The sequence below is a fragment of the Stegastes partitus genome, unplaced genomic scaffold, assembly GCF_000690725.1.
Source record: "Stegastes partitus isolate 25-593 unplaced genomic scaffold, Stegastes_partitus-1.0.2 Scaffold1707, whole genome shotgun sequence".
In the NCBI taxonomy this organism is placed as follows: Eukaryota; Metazoa; Chordata; class Actinopteri; family Pomacentridae; genus Stegastes; species Stegastes partitus.
The window spans coordinates 22218-30025 of record NW_007579438.1 but is presented as its reverse complement, the minus strand read 5'-3'; positions in this window follow the sequence as shown (position 1 = coordinate 30025).

Genomic DNA, 7808 nt, shown 5'->3' with positions numbered 1-7808 from the left:
TTTTATTGTAAATACCACCAATTTGAACCTGATTGTAAATGCTAACAATTTTAGCACATCTTCTGTAAATACTAGCATTTTGAGGCACCTTATTGCTGTTTCAGTTTGGACCGCAATTGTATGCTCTTTTGGACATTTTTTGTGTATCTATTGTGTGAGCGATTGGGATCTTGAATTATCCCCAAGGGAATAATTAAAGCATTTGTCTATCTATCTAGTTGCTTGTCTAGCTTAGCAGAGCACAATGACTGGAAGGAGAAGGAAACAGCTTCAGAGTTCAAAAATATGCCGATGAGCACCTCGAAGGCCATCTTGTTTGTTTAAGCGGTACACACACTGAAGTTATGGTGGAAACATTTTTCACTAAATAACAATTTCCATCTGCCCATTCTGTTCTGTGTTTCCTCTGCAGCAGGTCCTTATGTGAAGCTAAGGTAACTGTCTCCTGGCTCAAGTTTTTTACATGAGACTAATATCAATTTTCTCTTTGAAACTCACACACAGAAAGCCAATAGTACACTAGCCTACTTGCCATTTCGTCACCTTTTATTGACTTGCTCCTGAAGCTCAAGTTTGGCTTGTATTTGCATCAAACCACATGTAAATTGAAAAGAAGATAGATTTGCTCAAGAAAATTTCATCAGTCAAACCCAAGTTAATTCATTTAACCTTTATTTCTTACTGAGAAATACACTTGGCAGAGGTCTCACAGATCATCAGCCTCCCCCCCCAAAGAAAGATAAATACATAAATAAAACACAAATAAGAAACATATCCTACCAAAGGTTTGATCCTCCTGGAGGTCTTTATATCTATCCATCTAATGGTGTTCTGAATACTGATGTGGTTTATACTCTTCATGGAAATTACTGCCGAAAGAAAGCTAAGCTAAATAAGTGACTGTGATAACAAGTGCCTTTTCATCCCACCCAAAAGCTTACAAACTCATAAAAGAAATTGGCATTGAATTTGTAGAACATTCTAAATATCTTGAAGCAGTTATTGATCAGAACCTTACATTTGATGCATTTGTGGTCTGTAGGAAAGGACAGTGACTTTTGTAATACTAAGGAAGTTTTTTTTTTTGCTGTTATGCTTTGAGGCTGCTTTTTTGTTGGACCTGGGCCTTTAGTTAAGGTGGAAAAAATAATAAATAGCTCCACATTCCAGTCAGTTTTTTCATATAAACCATCAGATGCCTTCTCGAACGCTGAAAATGAGAAGGAAATTCACTTCTCAGCACAATGGCCCATAATATACATTGAAATCAACAAAGAAATTACTTCACCTAAGGAAGATCCACATACTGGAGTGGCCCAGCTAGAGTCCAGACATGAACCCAACTGGAAACCTTTGCAGTGATCTAATTAGGGTTGCGCATAGGAGATGCTCACACAATTTGACAGATCTAAAGCATTCTTGCCAAGTTAATAGAGTCTGAAGCAAAAAGACTGAGTACTGTTATAAAATCAAAAGTAGTTTGTGTTTTGTCCTCTCAGCAGGTATCTCTTGATATGCAGCTATTCCTCTCTGATCAGCGGTCATAGCCTTTACCAATCTCCAAAATGTTTGTTGTTCTCTCATGTATTGCTGGTTTGTTGTCCGTCTGCTGTCCTGCTCTATCCTGCCTTAAGATGACATATGTTGTGAATTCACACTTTATAAATAAAGCTAAATTGATTTTTTTTTTTTTTTTTTTTTAAAAGGTGCTCCAATAAAGTATTAGCTTCGGAATATGTATACTTTTGCAACCAGATTTTTGTAAATTTTAGTTTTTTTCTTCAACCCTTGTTTTCTCAGTCAAGTTTAGATGCAACATAATGAATAGCTGGATTTGGAGTGAATGAGTACAGCGCTATATATTTGAGTTGCATCCGAGTTAGTGGTTGGGGTGGATGGTGGGCATACAAAGTGACTTTTACTCCAGAAAATAGGATTTATATACAGGCTCACGTCTGAGGTTGAATTTATTCCACAAAAGCAGAATTTGAGATCATGGGAAATTGTGGTTTTGGTTCAATATAAACTCGCACATTGTGTCATAGTCGACCTTAATCTTTATTGAAGTAGACCACTATCTTTCCCTGATCTTAACCAAGTGCTGCTGAAGTCTAAACATAAGCATAAAAAAGTTTAAAAACATTGGAGTAACTACATTAAATTTACTTCTTAGAGTAAAAACAAACAAAACAATAATAATAATATAGACAGTTGTTTTCAGAGTGTATTTGCTGTTTTGAGTGTGTTTTTAGTTCTGTAAACACATGAATGCTTGCTTTGCAGTTCTTAGTAAATCAACCACTTTACAGTGCCTGGTACCCTCAGCAGAGATCAGTTGTGTAAAGGACCAGTGGTTTTTCAGGGTGTGGTGACAGTGTGGTCGGGTTAGTGTCTATGTCAGCCCATAGAGCTAGAGCCTTACAGCTGAAGGTTTGAGGTCCCTGGATCAGACCAACCACAGCCCACTGTAGAGAAGGTCAGCACTCCTCCACCAAATGTCACACTGCTGTTTTAGGCTCGCCTTTAACTGCCATTATTTATGGTAGCATTGCTTTTCATTGTTCTTTTCATGCGATTTTCACATTATGCTGTATATACTGTTGGAGGACAGGATTCAAACTTGGGGGTTTAGCAATTTGAAACAGCCCACCTCCCACCACACACATGCATATAAATTAAAAACACAGTCTTGTAATTAGTAGTCCAATCAATCAACTCCAGGTTCCCACCCCCTCACTTAATTAGACTATTAACCTCCCTCAGAGATCTAAACATTCAGTCAATCAGGTCTAAACACAGCAGTGTTGGTCCAGAGGAACAACAGGACATAACGAGAGAAAATTACAAGTCAGAATACACACACACACACACACACATACACACACACACACACACATACAAACACACACTCTCTCTCCATTACCCAAACCCCGCAACAGACCTCACACTTACTGAATGACAGGGCAGAACAGCCCTCTGTTCTCTCTGCTGTACTTTTTCTGTCAGCACACAACCTTTATCCAGTGCTGCTAACCTTTGAGGAATCATACATAATGTGTTCCATGAAAACTGTCTGCATTTTATAGTTTAATTGGAACATCTGAATTTCATCAAGTAATTGATCTGATCTGATCTGATCTTATGATGAACATTTAAAAAGACAGTGATTGTTGCAGTGAAAGGATAGCCATCCAGTTTTGTTGATGCTGTGCAATGACAATAAAGGCATTCAAAGTACATTTCAACCCTAATTTAGTTTTAATATATTTGGCTTATTTAACATAGACTGAAAAGTACAGTAACATTTTATGCTCATTTTATGGCTGTATAAGTTGTAGTCATGAATGAATTAATCTGTTCAGGCATTCCTGGGTAAATATTTGTTCTTGTGTCCCTATTTATTCAACAGCAAAGGTTTTTATTGCAAGAAAGTCATGTAACATCACGTAACAGGTATTTGGGTTACAGTTTGACACCTGCAGATGGATGTTTTCGCTGCAGATATAATGTGAAGCCATTTCAGACTAGATCAGATTAATAACAAACACTGTGATTGATTCTTTAAAAGCGAAATGCACCATTTTACAAAACAAATTTATTTGGCAATGTTTTGGAACAATAAAATACTTTTTGAATAACTCTGGTCCTGATAATAATTGAAGACTACAGCTTCTACTCACTCAAGTTTTTCTTAACCAGTAACTCAACAATGCCAAACATCTTACAATCACAAATCCACCCCATTCCCCCATCAGTGAGTATGCTCCTGTTTCCTCTGTCTGGAGCAATTTGTATAAACCTTCATCCCTTTCTTTTCAGAGATGGGTCATTCCAACTCAATTCACCAAATTCTTTTAAAAAAAATTGACACCTGACCATCTCATATTTGTCTTTTTTTTCTGTGCATACGTTAATATGTTATTAATTAAAATATGCTTAAAATCTGGGGTCATAAGCAACATTAGCTGTTGAGTTAGAAATTCTTAGAAAGAGGTGGGGTCATGCTAATTTTTCTTCTTGCCAATCTGTAGAGCAATGTAACTTGAAAAATAATGTGGCTAGATTGCTTTAATTTTGGAAGCTCATTGATATGTACAAATGGTCTGTTTTGATCAAATAATACAAACCAGTGACATGACTGTGCAGATTTAGTCAAAAATGGCCACATTTTATTCTATTCTGATTCTTTTTGTTTGTTTGTTTAACTCCAAGACACTTGCCTATTTGTTTGTTTGTTTGTTTGTTTGTTTGTTTGTGTTTTAAATCAATAGGATCTTTAAAAATGTAGAGCATTCTTAATGAGAAAAATATTAAAACTATGTTTTTTTGCATTTATGGCCCGTATTTGAACATGCATTAAGCAGACATGATAGATGAAACCACTCAAATAGAGGTCCCGACTGGGAGAGTTATATATTTTCACTTGTTTTTGACTTTTTTATCCACACCTGTTTCAATTCGTGCACTGGTGTCAGCATTAAATCCCTGTTCAAAGTAGTTCATGCCCAAGTATTCATGGAAAATGGGTTTCCCAGTTCACTGCCTCTTTATGCAATATTGATGCCCATGCTGTGAACCATATGGACGGATTTTCTTGAATATTCCAAAAGATGCTAATGTCATACAGTTTGGGTGTATATTTTGTGAATATCTGTCATTTGGCAAAATGGCTTCGGGAGGAGTAATTCTGTAAACATTGTTTTACAACAATAACTGTACAAAAACCATGATCATCAATGAACAAGAAATTTTTCACTTGATATTACATGTACAAAATAAATTTAATTGAACATGAAGGCGATTATTTATGGCACCACGTTTCATAAAATCATTTGAAGCACTATGAGTGAGGATCATGATTTTTGTTTTAGCCCAGTGACAATATTACATAGCTTTTCAAGCTAAGCTAGGACTTCTATTGGAGTGGTTTGACCTACCATACCTGCTGAATGCATATTCAAATATTGTCCATGAATGCAAAACCATATTCTACATTTTAAAGCTCCTACTGTTGCCAATCACAAGGGAGGGACAAATCAGTTTCTAAGGGTGAAAAATAAAAGTTTTATGGTTGGTGTAACACAGGAATGGGGGGGGGGGGGGGGGGTTGTGTTTTATCAAAGCAGGTTTGTACCATTGAACACCATACGGACAAATCAATGAGCCTGCAAAATTTCAGGACTCCTGCTTCAAGGTTGATGCAAAGAAATTGCAAAAATCGACTTGACCCCAGCCCTCTTTAAGAATTTTAAACTCAAAAACTGTTACCTATGACCCCAGATTTTGCACATGGTAGACTCAATCAATATTCATCACTTTAAAAAACAATCTGTAAAATTGAAGATGGTCAGTTGTTGGGCATTCCATGAACTGAGGTAGAATGACCCAGATCCAGATTTTTTTTTTTTTTTTTTAGAGGAAGATTTTCTCTGTTCTATTATAGCTATGCCTACATCGTGTCCTCTTTGTTTTTTGACAGTCCTCTAGAAAACATAACAAATAAACTTTATTGTTGATTGTGCATAGCTGTGCATAGAATGCTATATATGCATAAATACCCCCAAAGTGTTGTTTCATCAAAAGAAATATTACCTGATTTGGTGTTGTGATGGTGGTGGTGGTGGTGAGAACTGTTTATAGCACAGTGTTCATTTCCATCGATGTGTATGGAAACATCTGTATTAATTATAATTCTACATTTATTTTTCACGTTTACCTTCATCACTTGTATGTTTGTAATATTTCTATCTGATAATAAGTTGATTACATTTTACGCACCCAACATTTGTTCGAGTTCATCTAGTTGGGAAGAAAGCACACTCATTTTAAAGCACAAGCTTTCTGGGGGGTTAGTCCCATAACAGGAGTTGGTTGTGGGATACAACAGCAAAACAGCATTGAACTAAGTAGGCAATATAAAAAAACACATCAATAAAAATCAAGACCATTCCTTTTAATATGCTTAGTACTGCTGCTGAATAACTCAATTGCTATATCTGTGTTATGGACCCCTCTAGTGGTGACTACTAGACTACAGTAGAGTAGTTCATGGATGTAGAGAACAGGATGGAAGCCAGAACTGGTGAAATTTTCAAACTATTTTGTTTACTCCATTACAATTTAAAATGCACAAACAACATTCTGTTCTGATGCATGCATTCACTGGTATCCTTGACAATGCAGAGATCATTCAGAAGAAGAAGAATTATGGCTTATGTTTAGCTTAAGCCTTGAAACAGTTGTAAATATACTTTATTTTAACTTAAAGCATTTCTATCTCTAAAAGAAAAGAACAAAGAAAACAGCAAACATTGTTCATGGCTTTCATCAAACTCAGTATGACAGTAAATTTAACACAGCCATATTCTTCAATCAAACAACACTGACAGACTTGTCAGCAGTGAGCCAGTGACTTTGATTTGACAGCAGAGTTGACTTTCTAAAAATCAGTTTGTTTAAAATCTGCATCCATGTCTTCAGTCCTGAAATAATCTCTTCGTTCTGCTGCCTCCCTGCAAGACAAGACAAGAATAATCAGACATTTGTTCTGTTTTGAGTCATCCCTCTATGTTTTCCTTCTGTGTCTGTGGCTTTCTTTGTGTAAGTCAATTCAACAAAAACTAAACCCCTCCAGTCAGATAACAGGTATCACAAAAGAAGTTTTCAACTTTCTTTGTCAACTCAGGCTTTCTGCTTTAGACATGGTGCGTGTTTACATAAAAGGTGGAGTTTAACGCAGCTTGTGACTCTTATTAACACAAAATGAAACGATTGTGTGCAGCTGCTTCAATTAGCAGGCTGTTTTAATGGAGAACAATGAGGAATGTAAAAATTTGTGATGGTAAAGTGCTGCTACAGCAAATGGTGCAAGACAGGAATACTAGTAAAAAAAAAAAAAAGTTACACATGTTAAATGTAGTAAATTTATTTTAACGATCAATGCAGTAGCGTGTTTCTAACTGACAGCTACACATTACAGATCGAACTCAAACAGTGCGAATAAGTCAGACCCAATCTACACAAAAAACAAGCACTACAGGCCTTCCTCAGGGTTCAAATGTTGGTCCAATTCTTTTTGCAACATACATCAACAATTTGCCATCAGTATGTGAATCTGTTAAAATACAAATGTACACAATTATCTATACACATGGAAAAAACACATCAGACATTGCAGCAAAACTTACAAGTGCAATGGGGAAAATAACTCATTGATTACAAGATTCCTGCCTTACACTAAACACTGACAAAACTGCTGCTATGTTTCTCACCAACAGACAAACAACAAAGACTGTACCGCATTCTATCATAGCTGTAAACAATACATCAATCCAAACTGCGACAGAGTACAAATATTTAGGACTCACACTTGACCCAACTCTTAGCTTCAAGAAACATATAAAAAAGATGACAAAAACCTTAAAATACAACTTGGCCACATTCAAAAACATACATAATTCTCTCTCCTTCGAGGCAGCTAAAAGTTTTTTTCATGCAATGGTTCTGTCCCACTTTACCTACTGCATTACAAGCGGGTCCCAAGCCAACAAAATCAACCTAAAGAAACTAGAGACTATCTATAAACAGGCTCTAAAAATTTTAGATAAAAAAAAGTAGACAATATAATCACTGCCACATTCTGAATGAACATAAAATGCTCAACTTCGATAACTTCATCTCCTTATCACAAGTCAAACTTATTTTTAAGACTGTCCATAACCTGGCCCCTCTCCCACTCAAAGCTTTTGTATGTCAGACAGCAGAAATGGCCAGAAGAGTAACCCGAACAGCCACCAGGGGACACTGCA